At 38.2% G+C, this 17,551-nt stretch overlaps 2 long non-coding RNA genes across 2 annotated transcripts in view; one reads left to right on the top strand and one right to left on the bottom strand.

Moving 5' to 3' along the window:
* LOC114942123 (uncharacterized) overlaps positions 1-2,670 on the top strand; it is a 49,907-nt gene extending 47,237 nt beyond the window's left edge. The window contains exons 2-4 of the long non-coding RNA XR_003821756.2: positions 1,300-1,440; positions 2,007-2,150; positions 2,283-2,670. This is a non-coding gene — a long non-coding RNA (uncharacterized LOC114942123). The remainder of the gene's footprint in view (positions 1-1,299; positions 1,441-2,006; positions 2,151-2,282) is intronic.
* LOC146725318 (uncharacterized) overlaps positions 1-17,551 on the bottom strand; it is a 164,385-nt gene that overhangs the window by 81,959 nt on the left and 64,875 nt on the right. Inside the window, exon 3 of the long non-coding RNA XR_014924470.1 lies at positions 6,755-6,818. This is a non-coding gene — a long non-coding RNA (uncharacterized LOC146725318). The remainder of the gene's footprint in view (positions 1-6,754; positions 6,819-17,551) is intronic.

The following is a 17,551-nucleotide window of genomic DNA, read 5'->3' on the forward strand; positions in this document are numbered from 1 at the left end:
AGATTAAAATAGATCCTTTCGTGAAAGGGACCAACGGAAACGAATTTTTTATTTTAAATTTGTTTCACATAATGAATTTCATTATACTTAAACGGAGGGATATCTGAGGTATTTTCAAAATAATAGAAAAGATCGGAAAAATTTTTGCTTGAAATAAGTTTCAAAGGTTGGGTAGTTGAATAGATTAAAGACTCAATAAAAGAAACGAGCGACATGGGTAGGGTTCTATTATTTAATCCACAATTATTATCTAGATTTATCTTTGTACCTGTTCTCTTGAAAAATGTCCAGCTTGTCTAGGATATAATCTATTAACGCGTTGAGACGTAAAATTATCGCCATAAAAAAGCATGACGAAAGTGCATGATGGCGTATGTGCAATGATGTAGTTAAGCAGCGTCTGATTTTCGATTTGCAAAGTGATAACGCAATCTACGTCATGCTGGATACATTTCCGCGCTGATGAAGCAGTTACTGCTCTCTCAGCTGAGGAAATCGACCGTTGATTGCTCATTACATGCGTGTTCCGGGAACGGCTATGGATGTGCGTGCAATTATTTGCAAATGCACGCGAACGCAAGTGCCGCAGGTGTATTCATCTTGATGCTATGAGAAACGGCAGTAAAAATAAAGCAAAGTGGACAGTGTTGGTCTCATAATTAGACTGCTCGTAATTATAGCGCGACGGATAAACAGTATAGCATTATAAAATATCGTAAGCATTCTAAAAAAAAACATCGCCACCATTAATAACTCTGATATATAGAAGCGGCAATAGGACAATTTTAGTCTCCAAGCCATTCAAGACATTCTTGATCAATGTAGAAAAGATGCAAAAAATTTCCTAAGAGCAAGTTTTATAAATGTCTTATTATGAATATAATTATTAAGTCACCAGAAGAATGAAAAATATAATCAAATATTTTTATTTATAGATTACTATAAATAGGCATATTAATATATGCATGATTATCAGGATGCCTTTTATAAATATAAAAAATATATTTATAACATAATAGCTCAAATATTAAAATAGTAGTAATAATACTCAAATAAATAAACCACGGAAAAAAATTATATTGTAGCTAAAGTTTAACTATTCCTATATTAAACATGAAACACAATTATCATGTCTAACTTTTAACTATGATAAATAATGTTTTTTAGCTATAGCATTCTCCGTTAAACTATAGCTAAAAAATAATAATTGCCATAGCTAAAATTTAGGCATGATAATTAAAATTCAGATAGTAATATAGGAAGGTTCAAATGTAGCTATAGTAGCTTTTTTGTGTTCAGTGTTGTATGTGCAACCGTGGCGCAGAGGACTGTGCGTCAGTCAGCCTTCTACTGCTGGTGAAGACCGAGTTCAAATCTGACCAGAAATTTTAGGTTTTATTCGATCACCGTTCTTTCGGTAGGAGCAAACAACAAACTACTGTAAGTATCTTGTCCTCAGAACATGCCTCTAATCTAACCGTTTGGATTAAAAAATTATAGATTGTATTTCTGTGGAAAAAATGATAAGGATAGCACACACACTGCAGATATATAAAGAGGTCACTCTCTGTTAAAGAAGATATATATAGATATAGAAGAAATAATAATCTTACAATTATTCTTGTGTAACTTTTGTAGAAAAAACACATTTAAGCGATAGAATTTACATTGAAGCAATCTTTTTAATTATTTTTTGAGAATTATTGTTTTGAAGAAATAAAATGTACATTAAATAATTACTTTTTTGTATAACAATGTTCTAGACATAGAGGCGTAAACTTGACACTTTTTTTACTTTTTATTAAAAGTAATATGAATAAGATTAAAAAATATATGGATAAAAATATTACGAATGACATTATTTAAAATAAGAAATAAAAAAAATAAATATATACAGTTTCGTATAAATTGTGAGAGAATATTTTAGAGTAATTCGACGCAAATCCGCGTTATTCAAAGAAATCTGTGCAACATTCTACTCTAAAAACCGTTCGTTTTTCGCTTAGGAAATCCTCGAAGTAAAGACGATTTCTGGTTACTTTCGCGTGAGTTTATCCAAGACGAAGAGGCACGAAGATCCTGTCCGGAGCCTGAAGTCCCCGGGCTAGCTGCGGATCGTCCGACCAATCTGAGCTAATTGGCCTCCATAGGTAATTACATGCAATTAGGAGTAGGCCGACTGTACCTTCTCTCTCAAGCTTTCGGCCTTTACATTGTTTGTTTCTCTTTCACCTGTTTATCCTTTTTTACCAACTTTTTCTCTCTTTTACCGATGACTAAAGCTATACAGAAACGGTATAAACTGATGGAAGAGGGACAACTCTGTGCGAGAAGAGATGAGACGTATCAGGCTGAGAGACAGAGGTGGAGGAAGAACATCTAGCTGTTCGAGAATGAATAGACGCAGAATCAGAGTGATAGACAGAGAAGAAAGACACGGGGAAACAGAGAGTACGCCGCCAGGTACACAAATTATCTGGCGACGAAAAAACAACGGAAGAGCAATTAAATAATGCCGCGTCGCCACATAGTAGCATTCCCTACCGTCCTTTTCTTCTACTGGGTGTCCCAAAAATCTCTATTATATTTTTGCAGACATTCGTTAATATAATGCGTCAAATAATTTAAATATTATCATAAATAAGATCATACACAATATAATTTTGTCAAAAATTCGATGAACAAATATTATAAAAATTATATTATTAAATATGAATATAAACAATGCCTTTTCGATCATTTCCGTCAATATAACAGTTTTGGTTTCAATTTTTTTATTTCACAATTATTTATTATTTATTAAATATTGATTATTTAAAACACTATATAATGAGATAGATATTTTAATAAATATAAAAAATAATTAATATATATATATATATATAACGTTTAGAATAGAAATGAAGAAATAGCTAAAAACGGTCACCCGTTATAGCAAGGATAGCATGGTATCGTAAGATACTATGTATTGTGGTTGGCTGGTGCCGATGCATTAGAGCAACCCGACTCATTACCGCTGGCACAATTAAGGCCCAATTTCGTGAGCATAATGGCCGCCAATCTGGCCGCACAAAAAGTTCGTGGTTGCTCTCAGGACGAGCCGGAACCAAGCCGCCGAACCATCTCTGCCTAATAACCGACAAAATTTACTGGTCGGCCTCTTCAACCTCTATACAAATCTAGCTCTCTTCCGAAGACGAGAGAAATAAGTATTACATTCGCAACATAAATTTAAAAGTGGCGAAAAAATCGAATTACATAGAAAAATTTCTTAGTCATCTGCGTAACAGAATTAAATTAAATATGCAAAATTTTTTAAGTGTATTTATGTTATACGCACAAGTACGTGAGACACATATGTTAGTATCATTTAAGCAATTTATCAGAATTATTATTAATTTTTTTATATAAACAAAGGGGCATATTTATATCAGAATGTATCTTTTTGTCGTAAAAATTGTTTTATTGTTAGATAAATATTTCAATTGAAATTCTCGTAAAAACCAAATGTCTAAAGCATTATTAAACATTTGCTAATTTATCAATGAGAATAATTCAGAATTTCTCTTCGTGTTACGTTTTTCTTTTCCCCGAACGTTACAGTACGAAAGCACTTTAGTGGTTCAACAGTCACGTTTTTTCTACGCTCGTAAGCACACATATATACATTCGAGATTTACTGTGATCGTTGGGAAATTCTTTCAGCCCGCGTAAATCTATCGACGATGCTGGAGAATCGAGAGAATCGAAACGACGAAATATTCGAAAACTGAGGCCACACGGAGAAAGGGCGGGGGTGCAACGATGCGGCGGTAGCTTGGGATCGGACAATAGCCGACAATGGGATCGCATCCGATTTTTGCATGCCAATTTCGCGCCCGGCATTGTGCCGTAGACAATGCGCCAATAATTACGCTAAACGGCGACCATTCATACGCCCATTCGAGCGGATTCAAACCGGCCTTTCCGTATCCATTATAGTCGCGCGGTGCAAATAATCGCTCCGATGCACGCCGTTTCCACTTTTTCGCGGCGTGTCACACAGGTGGCATGTCTACCATCGATTTGGTACCGCGATCGGAGTACATTCGGTTTCGGGTAGCTACAAAAGCTCTAACTAGTCGGAACACATCAGTAATCTTTATGCGACCTCCTCTTTTTGTATCCCTTTGTTAACGAGTATATTATTCGTAAAAATATATATTTTTGAATTTTTGTTTTTCTCTTTTATCATACAAATTTTAACGAATTTAAAATTCAGTCTTTTTTTTTTTTTTTAGTAAAGATATCACGAGTTTATGTTCATTATTTTCTATATTAAATATATTTTGTTATATAATTATTAATTATTCAATTAATTAAAGAATAATGTATAATATTCGATATGTAATATATAAATATAGATTTCATAGATTTTATATACCAAAAAAATCTTATTTTTATTGTTACATTTTTATACGTTGTCTCTTCAATTTTTCTCGCAATGCAAATCCGCAAATCTTGCACCACAATAATTTGCAGTAATTGCAGTAAATGGAACTCATTCGCGAGATTGAATTCGAATCACCCTTTCATATCCATTATGAATGGATTGCGCAAATAATCGTTTCACCACATGCTGGTTCCAGTTTTTTTATAGTGTCCTTCGGATGAATACAATCATCGATTTTGCTGCATGTTTTCGCGAACATTTCACACGGTTATAAAAACTTGTTATTAAACTTATTTTCTAAAAAAAAAAAAAAAATATAGAATTATTTGATAACGTAATTTATTCCACTATATTTAAAATTTATTAAATAACATCTTCCATATAATTATCTATATATATTGTGAAAAATATTTTTCTCTGTTAAATCCAATGTTCGCGAAGAAAAATTGTAAATTATGAAAATTAAAAAAAATATTAATCAGACGCCAGTTCTCTTTGACAACTTCTAGACAAACTATATGACATCCAAGAAACTGAAGATACAAAGTACATATCCTGGGACGACATCGCTCGCGCGAAGCGTGTCATCTCGTGCGTGTACGCGAGAATCGGACGCGGTTAGGCAGAGAGACAGGAGAAGAGAACGGCGCGCGCTGTGCAAATCGGATTTCCTTTCGTTAAACTTCGTAACGGCTTTCCTTCTCTCTCTCTCTCCTCCCCTCTACCCTTTCTCCATCTCTCTTTCCCTCTTGCCATCGAATATTCTCTCGACACGCGTGTCGTCTCTCTTCGTTTGCATCGTACGCTTTTCTCATTCCTCTCCGCATCTCGTTAGATGCACCTCGCGGAGGAAGAAAGTCCACAAAGGAAGTCGGAGTGCATCCAGCTTATGGATGTTGAACGAGAAGGGAGAAGATGAGGGAGACGACGCGGAGAGAGAAGTCCCTTTAGTCCTCTCTCTCGTCGTCGTCGTCCTCTCGTAGAGAGGGAGCAGAGGTGTGAGCCGTGGTGAGCGCAGGGCTAACCGGTCGTTTATTATGCATCGAAATGCCAGCAACGATGCCACGCGAGTGGACAGGACGTTGTAAACGCTCCGCAAAAATGAAGTAACAGCCGGCGCTCTCTGAGTGATTCCGCGTCGCTCCAGGGCACCGCGCGTGTGGTATCCCTCCTGCTCTCTAGCTATCTCTCTTTTCCTTCTCCGTCCTTCCTTAAAAGACGATATACGCGGACTCCCTTTTCTATTCAAATGGAATTAGATATAATAGCCGCGGCGCTGGATCGCTTATTGTATTCGTGTTAAATCAGTCCTGAGAACCATCTTGGATCTACTCGCTCGAATCGACGTGCATGTGTATATGTAATGTTCTTTTAATTGCAATCTCGGAAGAAAGACGAGGCGCAATGTTAATAGCTAATTTTCCGGGAAAGCGGAGGACTTGGCCGAAATCAAGTATGATATATCGTGTAAAGGATTTTCGAATATAAATTATGCCCGTCTGCCTACGCCGATATTCGCAAAATTCGGAATTTTTACGATCATTTACTTTGCACACATGGATACACTTCAACTATATATTACCCATTCGATAGCACAGAGGAGAGAAACATGCTTCTCCGTGTGTAAAATTATGTGTTTAATGGATGCAATAATTTTATAAATAATATTAACTTTAATAGATATATTTGAGTAGAGTATATTTTAGTATTTCTATAAAGTACCTTTTTGCGCTCATCGTGTCATTTTTTTCTTCTTTCGATGACACGTACCTTTCTTTGTTCACGAAATTAAAGGGTGTATTTAAAATTCGTTTCTATTATATTTCTACGATTGCGATAATTAAAGGAAAGTGAAGAAAATTTCTGTATAAATTGTATTAAAAGGAATCGCGCTAATTGTGTGCGCGACTCTCTCGGATTTCAAGTCTGAAAATAAACCATAAAATGACAATGATCGTTGTCATTGTTACACGTTATCATTTTAAGACTTCTCTCGTCCAGTGACATACTATTTGCGTTCGGCTGAAATATATTATTAGCATTATCGTTCGTGTAACGTTTCGCGATCACAATCCACCGCGAAACTCTATGCACATCAGTTTAAGAATAAGACCACCTTGATTGGCAGTGACAGATACGTCGGACAGTCATTCTAATGGTGCACGCCGATCTACGCGTAAGATAACTGCGTGCACACACGCGCACGTATATATATGTGAAATGGGATAGGTGTGTCAATACAAGCGGTAATTACTTCGATTGCCAAGTTAAATAATTATCGCTGGGATAGGGGACGGCTATGTTGATTAATCAGTGACTCACCGTTCTGCGATCAGCACGACCTTCATTCTGCGAACATCGCTGACGTCACATCCTTCGCATGAGTCTAAAACGCAAAAAAAAATTTGCATTAAACGACGATGTCGAATTCGAAAGTAGACGGAGACTGAATAAATTTGCACGCGCGAGACGTCTCGCACGCGCGCCAGATCTTTTATCTAGAAATTTAATCATGCAAGAAAACGAAAAATAAATATAACGCGCGCGCGTTCTATGAGCACGCGAGAATCTTATAAAAAGACAAAAGAGAAAATGAATGAAGCTTTCGTCTCTCCTCTCTTTCTCTCTCTCTTTTTCGACGCGGACGCTTATTTATGATTGTCCGTTAAAATATTTATGCGCTTTCGTTTCTTAAAAATGCGCATTTACAAGTTTCTTTTATATGTATATAATGCGTGTGCATATGTGTATCAACTCTCATTTAAGTTACTTACACATATATATGTGACTTCTCATTTAACACGACCTAAATCTCGCGCTCAAACACATCTTTCATCTCCCAAAATATAAAATTCCTCTTCGCGGTCTATTAGAGAATAAATTTATCAGCAGACAGTGAAACCGAATGCAATTTCGGGAAATTTCAGTTTCGAGGTATATAGATAGAATATATCTCATGAAAACGTTATCTCGTCACGAATTATTGAGTATTTTCGCGAAATTTAAGCTCAATGCCGACATTACGTTCTCTATAGCCTCAATTAACATTTTTAAGAAAATTAATATTCAGAGATCGAATATAAAAACGTGATGTATGTTAAAAAAAATTCTTCTTGCGACTTAAATCACTAATACTCTTTCCAAGCAACGGCTTGATCAGAACGCGAACGAAATCGCCTCGATCATGCCTGCGTTCGCGTTCTTGCCGAGAGCCAGCGCAGCTAATTACCTTGTGCCGCCGATAAAAACGATATTAATTTTCCGCGATTTATCGGTCGACGAGTAACCTCTCTCGACGTATCCCGATACGCGCGCTCGTATAACCATCGTCGCGGAGAAGAAAAATCCAGACTCCGGGCGCCGACGTAACCGTATGTGCGATTCAGCCGTTCGAGATGAGCGCATTCTATAATTAGTGTATTGGTGCTCGCGAGGGAATTTTTATTTTTATTTAAACTTGAACGTCCTTGCCGGCGAACAGCGTCGTCGTCGCCGACGCTCGATTCGGCCGGTTTGACAATAATTATTAACGTCTCGCGATTTCTTCCTTTTTTTTCCCCCTCTTCATCAGCGTCATCCTTGTCCCACTCGAACGAGATCGTCGTATCCGCGGACACTAATTCTTCGCCACGATGTTAGACAGTTAAAAAAAAAAAGTGCGAGGATTATAAATAAATTTACGATCTGGCGCCGTACGTGGTACAGTGCGTTACGCGCCTGACACCTGGCGTGTCCCTCTTCTGTTTGAATTTCTCGATTTAGACCGGGGAAAGGGATCGTAAAATATGTTAATGAGATGATGATCAACCGATGACGAATCGGAGATCCGTAAAAAAATTTATTTTTAGAAGTAATATTAAGAGAAATGGAGAAAGTGTCATTAAAAGGATGACAGTAGCGATCGTGCATTGTCGTCGATTTTTTTGCTGACCTTCCTAAACAGTAGTAAAATATTTATAAAAATTAATATCGTAATGTGCAAAAGAACTTCACTTTAATTAATTCACTTAAATTCGCAAATTAATTATGAAAATGTGCGGAAATTCTCTCGAAGAAAACATCGATCACAAAAAGTGCGCTAAATCCGTATGTTATATGTGCAATTATTATTAGGATAAGTCTCAAAGATAATTTCATTCAAGATAAATTTTATATCATAAGGTTTCTATACTAAACTAGGAATTCTCTCCAACTTAAATTGTCAGGGAATAAATTTTTCTCTCCCTACATCATAGTTCAGCGAGCAAAGGAAACGAAAGGAAAAAGGCGAACGAAAGGCGAAGAAAGAATGGCGGACAATAACTTGGACGCAGTGTATTACTGAGTCTGCTTAAGTTAATTGGAAGTAAAATGAGAGAAAGGTCCGAGGAATCACAGATTCTTCTTGCGCCATGTTCTCTCTTCGTTCCTTCCTTTATCATTCTACGTTTCAGACTCTCCTTTTCTTTCCACTTCGCCTTCCCGGCGTTCTCTCACTTATTTGCGCTTCTCTGTGTTTGTTTAATCAGACACGAGGCTCAGTCTTCATTACCCGCACTAATTTATCTGGGTTGTCGTCTGGCTCCTTCTGGTCTCCGCGTCTGGACATTTTCGACCCTTCTACGATACATACGCGAAAGACAACCGTAATGTAGCGAAGAATCCGCCTCGCTTTAATTTACGCAAGTAAGTGCAAGCGCACCCCTCATAGTCTTGTTTTAACATAATTGCACACGCGATAACTAAATATATTGTCTTTTCTATAAAAGACAACAAAGAGAAGAAAAGAGATGTAATAATTTGCAATAAATCTATAGTTTCAGAAACATGTTTATATTGCTTTCAATGCCTTAAAATATATGCGATTTATACAACTATGTATTTGTTATATTTTATATATATATATATAAATTTCTGGTATTACTCTGCAAAATATTACGCTTTTACGTCACATAAAATATATTAAACTTGTGCAAAATTATTTTTCAAAACCATTAAACGCGATATAAATATTTATAGATTTTTCTATAATTTATATCTTGAAAAGATGAGAAATTTAAAAATTGTTCATGCAACTACGGGAAAATAAAATAAAATTGAGATTCGTATCTGATGTAAGATATTGGTATGAAGAAGATAAGGTTCACGAAATTAACTTGATAACCCAAGAATTGACGAACGAAGATCCGTGACGCGTGGAGGGACAAAAGACATTCGAAGGGAGCAGTGTCGAATTGGGGACTTCTGGATATCGACGGCAATATTCGTTAAGTCCTGCTAAGACCCTGTATGCGGTGTAGTCCGTTCATTCGGATTGCCAGGTCTCTCTGTCTCTCTCCGTTCGTCCTTCTTATCCGCTGAACGAAGGCCTCGTGGAGGTGGCAATCGTTTCTTTCTCCACTGTCTTTCTCACCCTCGCGAATGAGCCAGGATGCGGAGGATCCTTGGCGGAGGATCAGCGCGTCAATAGGGTGTTTGTTTAATTTGCGGATTCGTCGGTTTGTCTCCGAAAATACGCAAAAGGGAACCGTTCGTTCAGTGTAACTCAACCTCTGCTCGAAGAGAGAGAAATATGTTTCGTATCGCGCTAGATTTTTCAACTTTTTTTTCGCGGCACAAAACAAGTGTGATACAAATCTAAAGTTATCATATCGCGCGATATATATTCGCAAAAGTATTTTTAAAGAAAAACGTTTATTTTAAAACACTGTTATTTATATATACTATATATCTGTTATTTGAAAGAAGTTATAAACTTGGAATAATTTTATGTCCAAGTAGCATGTAATTCCGCAAAAACACTCATAGTGTGTTCCATGTATAAGAATGAGGCAATAAAACTAATGTCATAAGACGTGCAGCATTATGAAGTATAAGTCAAGTCACGGCGATTATGAGCAGACGGTTAACGTAATTTCCGTCGATTTCCATGCACATAAATAAAGCATACAAAAGTAGATTTTTAAGCGACGAAGATCCTTCGGTTAGACGAAGGATTACGTAAAGAACAATACCATCTACATCTTGTTAGTAAGATCTGAGAACCCTTACGAATTTGTCTCATTAAGCTCCCGTTCATAAAATGCGCGGAAAGTTATTTGAAGAATCCAGAACGAACTGACGTTTCTCGAAATTTCATCGCGCAATGTCGAGTAAGACATTTCGAGTAAATTTCGTTTCGTCCAAATGGTTTCTATCAAAGAGAAAAACATTGCTTAAGTATATTATTTTATAAAACTAATAGTCTAATTAGTTTATTATTTTCTGTTTAATAATTTACAAAAATAAAATTTAAGAAATACGATATATCTAATATTTATTGAAAATTCATATGAATGATAATCAACAGGAATTCATACAAATCGAATAATCTAAATTTATAATAAAATAAACTTGGTAAAAAAAAAAAAAAAAAAAAAAAGATTTATATATATATATATCTTTCTCTTCATCAATGGCAATAGAGAAACGGAAATAGAGGGGAGGGGGAGGGAATGTAGAGACCCTAGTTTCACACAAGATCGCATCGTGTTATTTAAATTCATCATCCATCTATCCTACTGCCGTTGGGATTCGTTGGATTAATTCTCAGCCCGTCCAGATCTCTCTTTCTCATTGAGTTCGGGGTAATGGGGGTCGTTATTGCAGCGCAATGTAACGGCCGTGAAGGGTCATTGTTCAACCGTTTTTGGGGTTCGAGCAATGACCAGTTCCGCCGCGCATGAGAACGGACTGAAACAAAAGCTGACAAACCTGTTGGAAACAATCAGGCGCGGCTCACCCCAGCTCGGGCCAGCTTATGGTTCACGGAGGGGGATGAACAGTTGGGTGACTTTTTTTTGGTCTAAGAGGAACACCTATTGTGTAATACTGGCAACATGTGTGCCTCCGTGTCGTCACGATGAGATCGACTGATCATCGCTGCGTTGTGATTTAGGGACACTCTCGCGTCCGTTATTATTAAAGAAAATTTCAATTTCAGATTAACCAGATGTAAATGCCCAGCAACAGCGAATAGCAGTGTGCTTGTAACAAACAATAGCATTCATGATATTTAATTATATATAACATAAAAAATATTTGTAATTATTATATAGCTTGATATAATTATATTAAGATCTGTGATAATTATAAATATTGTATATATTTCGTCGGATTATCGCTGCGATATTTATGAAGTATTTGAAAAGGGCGTTATTATCAAATTTGGCACTGTTTAATGACTTAATCTTGAAAATCGAAATCAACTTTGCGAAAATTGCCATCAATCATTTTCAAGGAAGCTATTTGATCAATAGTGTCTCTCTGCTGGATCAGCAGCGTGGAAATCGATCGGAAAAAGGTGACGAACCGTCGACGCGAAGTCTTCGCTCGTGAATGAGTGTGTGACAGTACGATGGTCAGCGTGGCATATTGCGGATCTTAGTTAATTTCCTTCGCGGTCATCTTTCTCTGCCACCTTTCATTGCAGTCACTCTCCGTCTTCCTTTCCCATCGCCGAAGAAAACATTCTACACGTCGGAATCCTTCGCGCGAGAAAAGCGAAGGAACAGAGACAAAACGTGAGAAGTGGGTAAAATCATGACTGCGACCACAGGGTAGAAAAACGGGTGGTTGAAGCGAGGCGCAAAGCAGCGCCGATAAATTATTACGTGATGATCTTTTTCACGAAAATGCTTTTTTTGAGACACCGTGCCATTTTCTCATTATCGCGATACGTACAAAGTTACAATCTGTCTAATCCGACAACGTTAAGAAACGTAAAAGTGAGCTTCTTTCTCTCATCCCTCCTCCCATCCCTCGGTTTCCCTTCAGTTTTCTTCGTACTCTCGGCTTTTCCTCTCGCAGTGGGAGTTCGTGGAGAGTGTAAGGCCGTGGCTAAGGTGACCATGAAGAAATAGAGGAACGGCAGCTGTGTGTATGTGCGCGCGTGTGTGCGCGTGTATGCGTGGTGGCTGGTCGAGATGGAGGGTTCGGGGATGAGAGGGAACGAGAAGAGGAACAGGGTTGGTCAGTGCTCCTTACTTAGAGGGTGGCGAGTCTGTTCTTAATTAACGCTCGCCTCTTTTGCTGCACACCCCCTCGCCACCGTGCTCCCGTAATGAGGCTCCTTGGGCGCGGATGCGCGTGTGTGTGCAGAAGCGTGTATGTATTGGCTCGGTCGCGAGACGGTGTGGATGACCTAGATGAGACGCGCCCTCGTCTAGCTAATTCTTTTCTTCCGCGCTGACCACTAAAGTAAGTAGATAGCCACATATACGAAGAGAGAAGCCGCGCGCGTTTGTGTGCGTGCGAGTATGCGCGCGCGAGTGTTTCAAGGGAAACTACGTACCTCTTATATATACGCATATATGTGTATGGATGAGCGAATGTGTGTGGTTATATTCCGTTGTCTCGGCCTGCGAAACTTACGCGGACGTAACTGCGGGTCTTAACCAGGGTACTGCTACAACGTTGCTGCTGTTGCTACTGCGGTGACTTCGCCTAGCCTCGTTTACTATTGCGATGCCTTGGGAATTAGCTGCGACGCTACCGGCGCCATAATTAATTTCGTAAAAATATTTTCGACGCAATATAGCGCGCCAGTTTCTAATGAATCCAGTAATAATCGCGGTTGATTGTGGAACGAATAGTTCGATCGGATCAAATAAATAATGAGGCGATTGAAACTAAGTAAAAACGGGTGATAATAATTAATGACAGAGCAAAATAACACCTCCAATTTTCTTGACGGAAGAAAATCGTTAAATTCTTCATCAAAAATATTTTAATTATATCTACCGTTCTACTTTTCCAATAAGAATAGAATGACATTTGATTGTTTCTCTTACGAATGAGATATCTATTCGCATGAATATTTCATTAATATTCAAGACATTTTATTTTAAAAATATTTCTCGATACACGTCGACTCTCACAGTCAGAAATGAAGGAGTTGTCACGCAAAATGAAGAGCTCCCCATTCATTACGAATCCGTGTAATCCTTAACCGTGAAACTTCGTCGTCGGATTCGCACGACGAACGGTCAGTTGGCTACAGGGAAAAAAACGTCCGTACGAATCGACTGGCCCATTCTTCAGGCATATCCTGGGGACCGGCCTCCTCCATCAAACCCGCCCCAGCCGCGACGTCTTTTTCTCTCTCTTTCCTAGCGGAGCGCCGCGCGGATAACAGCAATTAAGTCTTCCCGTTAATAGAGACGATTGTGATTAATTATCGGATTTAATGAACGGCTACTTGTACTTGTAAATATAGACGGCACGGGACGCGCATGTTGGTTACACCGTAAAAATTAGAGACCATGAATCCTCGAGTGCCCACCCCCGTTTCTTCCCCCCTCCCTCCCTCCTCTCACCCTCCTTCCCGCGACTTCTTCGTCCTCGTGTGTCACCGGTACGCCTTGCGCGCCCGTCAGAGAGAAACGGCCCTCTCTGTCACAGTCCGCTGATCTTTCAACCGGCAATCAGGCAAGGCTGTGGGACCGGCCGAGCTCCATATTATAACAATCGTAATCTGGTGCAGGCGCGTATCGCACCGAAGGCAATTGGTTATCCAGAGATTCATATTCATATTTATAACTTCGATTATGCGCATCGAAATGTTTTATACAAGTGTACGGAATATTTTATATTTACGCGTATATATTTCATAGATTTTTTTAAATAAATTCAAAGTAGATATTTACATTCCTGATCAAAATTTAGAGGCAACAACAGTTCTGTTATTACATGCAAAATTTAAGAATTTTTTGTAAATTAAATTTCAGATCCGAAATTAGAAAAAAATATATCTTATAAGTTATTTAATCTCGAGTATACTTTAGGTACGGAGAAAAACTCTGAGTGCAATTTAAAAATATAAACAATATAAAATTTGAATGCAAAAATGAATTACGCTATCAGTGAATGTAAAAAATATTTTTAATTATAAAGTAAAAGTTATTTTCGCATTTGAAATAATAATAGAAATAAGTGAGGTAATATTCAATAATACATATCATATTGCGTGCGTATTACATTGTGCATGCCACGAGATGCTAGCGTGGGAGTGTATGAGCTCACATGCTGAAATTAACTCCAGCCTCACTGCTTTTAAAAATAATTGGTAATTATCGATATTATTAATAGTTTCGCCTGGCTCTTCGTCGGCAACACGCCAGCATATATGTTAGAACGATTTCTTCGTCTCAATTATTCCTACAATGAATATAAATATGTCCAATATTTATCTCAAGCAAGTAAATTTCATTAATTTTCATTAAGTGGCTGCAAATTATTTCCTACATATTATTATTCGTTTCTTTTTGAATTTTCTAGAGGCTACGATATTCTTACATTACACGATTCTCATTATTTCATCTCACAAACTGTTTTTATAATAAAAAGATATATATTAAATAATTAATTTTTGAGATTGAGTTTACCGTTCGCGAAAGTGTTGGCGAATCTGCTTAAGCAATTACAAATTGCGTGCGTCGAAAGCACATACACGTTCGAAGCCGCGTGCACACGCGCGCGCGGTAATACACACGCGCTTCTTTGTGCCCATTGTATAACAGGGGCAATGATTTATCGTCGTGCAACAATGTGCGTAGAAGTTTTCACGGAGAGAAACGAACGGTTGTTAACGACTCCGCTTCGTTCGAATGCCGTCGACTTCGTCGAAGCGCGCCGCGCTTTTTTTCCACGGGGCTAGAAGGCGATTCGTTCATCGAAGTATCGATTGGTTCGTATAATAATTACCTCTCCCGCATTAGGGGTGGCTATACCCCCTCCGCCGTGCAGCACAAACGAGCCCCGCTGTCTTCTATTAGACTAGACTCTGCCACGAATATAAGGGTGAGTGACGAAGGGGGAATCGACAGCTGCTCCGTTCGTCGTCCAATCCTTCGCGTTCGTCGTGTTAATTAATTATTTATCCGCGTCGCGGATAAATATTTGCCGATTATGATGAGGCGGATTGGGTATGTCCGGGGATTCCTGGGAATCGCGGCATCGATCGTACCGCGTAACCAATCGGCAGTTCCTAAGAAACGACCTTTACATGGGTGGAACTCAAGTTCCCTCTGTGAGTAATGCTCTAACGATCTTGAAAAAGATCGTGAATGGAAATAAGGCTTATTGGGAAGTTCTTTTTTTTTTTTTTTTAAGTATTTTTTATCGTAAATACTTGTTTGAATGAGTATGCATCTGCAAAAAATGGCGAGTATGATTGATTGTTCCTAATTAGCAAAAATGATTTAAAATGGGAATTTGAATTTGATACGGACGCACATCACGCGAGTGAACATGTGATTATCATCGTGCAAGCTTTTCCGCGACGACAACAAATGCAGTCCTCATATTTCATAGAGACAGAGGTAGCATATTAGCAATTTCGCGTTGCGCCACAGAGCATGTACTCGCGGCCTTAAAATTAGCTTTGCTCTTGATTCGCATTAGAATGCAGCTTGGCCAAACAATATTACGTATAAACTCGCCTGTCACGCACGGCGGTTTCCGCAATTTATTATAAAGCCTACATACAATAGCGTGTCCTAATGCAGAAAAAATGCATTCATCAACTTAATAAAATGACACACTTGTATCTTTATATATATCGTAAACTGTGTTGTTGCGCATTTAATCAATCTAGTTCCAGTCTATAAATTTATTTATGTATGTGCTAAAAACGATGTAGAGAATAAATTATGCAGATAAATAATTTTTTAGCGTTTGTAACTCTTTCCAGTCTCAAAGAATTTTAACCTTTATAAAATAGAGTCACGTTGTCGAATTATAATTGAAAGATAAGTTTTTATTATCTCGAAGCTATCCGTAAGAATATTTTCCTTATCAGTTAATTTACACGATTGAACTCTCTCGAGATTTATCTCTAAGAAAAAATTTCTCTTGACAACAGTCCATTCGAATTTAACGCTGAAACACTTTGTGGGAGTCATTCTGGGCGGACAGCCACGGGATGCGTAATGTCGTCATGATTGACAACGAACGCAGCGCGAATTGCGAGGTAAGACGGTACAGGAATGACGCTACGTATGCAGCTTTCTCGACTCCGTGATTTCGCTGGTCTTGTCGGTCGAATGGGTGGGTGGGTGACGGCGTTCACGGGTATTTCTGTATCTAATTATAATCCTTGGGCGAGGGAGCGAGGCAATCGCCTAAAATTAGAGCATATAGTCCAACCGGTCTACGCGCCGCTTGCTATTTTATATTTCGCCGTCCCTTTCGCACCGGATGGGGCACGTCTCTCTTGTCTCTCCTTCTCTCTCTCTCTCCCTTTCTCTCACACGACTTACCGCTCTTCACTCGCTTCGGTGTCGCGACTTCCCTCATTCTTGTGGCTGTTTTATCGCCTATCCTCCTTTCATCGTGCCGAATATCGCCGCTTCTCGCGAGTTACTCACATCCAGTTTCGACGCGAGCCGCGTGTAATTCATTTACGAAACTGTCATACGTGTCAGATTGGTCAAAAATGAATGTGGCGTAAATCTGATACGTTATGCGATATCGCGCCGTGATTTCAACTATGTTATCTTTGTGATGAAATTGCGACGCAATAATTCTCGATACCACGACTGAATTTGTTTAGCTCGCATTGATGTCTAATTAGCTGTTGGCGCGGGCTCAACTCTGCGCAGAAGTTTCATTTACATTTGACAGTTTCACGACGGCAAAGGAGAAAAAGAGAATCGACTGAGGTTTTCACCGAGATTCGTCTGGCTTTGATCAAGTGATTTTAGCCACTCTTAAATCTTCGCGTCAATACATCAGTCAACATTAACTTTGATTAACTAAATTTTGTTTTTTTACTGTGTCCGTATACAGAGACTCGTAGTGCTTTTCATCTACAAGTTCTTTGACCAATTTGAAATCAATTTTTTTCCTCGGAGAAAATTGGATTGGGCATCATATTTTTTTATTACTTTTTAACATTTTACTTTAAATATCTTGTTTTATATGTATTTACTAAAAAGTAAGCTACTGCAATTTGATTATTATTTTTGAGAAACATTTATTATATATAAAGATCTTAAAAAGATCATATTGAACCTGAAAAACTAGAACTAGTAAAATCGCGATACAAGCATAATCTAAATAGAGCAAATCGCTGAACCGGGATTAATTAACTCAGACCGT

This window comes from Nylanderia fulva, unplaced genomic scaffold (genome assembly GCF_048542155.1).
Source record: "Nylanderia fulva isolate GAGA-0341 unplaced genomic scaffold, ASM4854215v1 Scaffold1, whole genome shotgun sequence".
In the NCBI taxonomy this organism is placed as follows: Eukaryota; Metazoa; Arthropoda; class Insecta; order Hymenoptera; family Formicidae; genus Nylanderia; species Nylanderia fulva.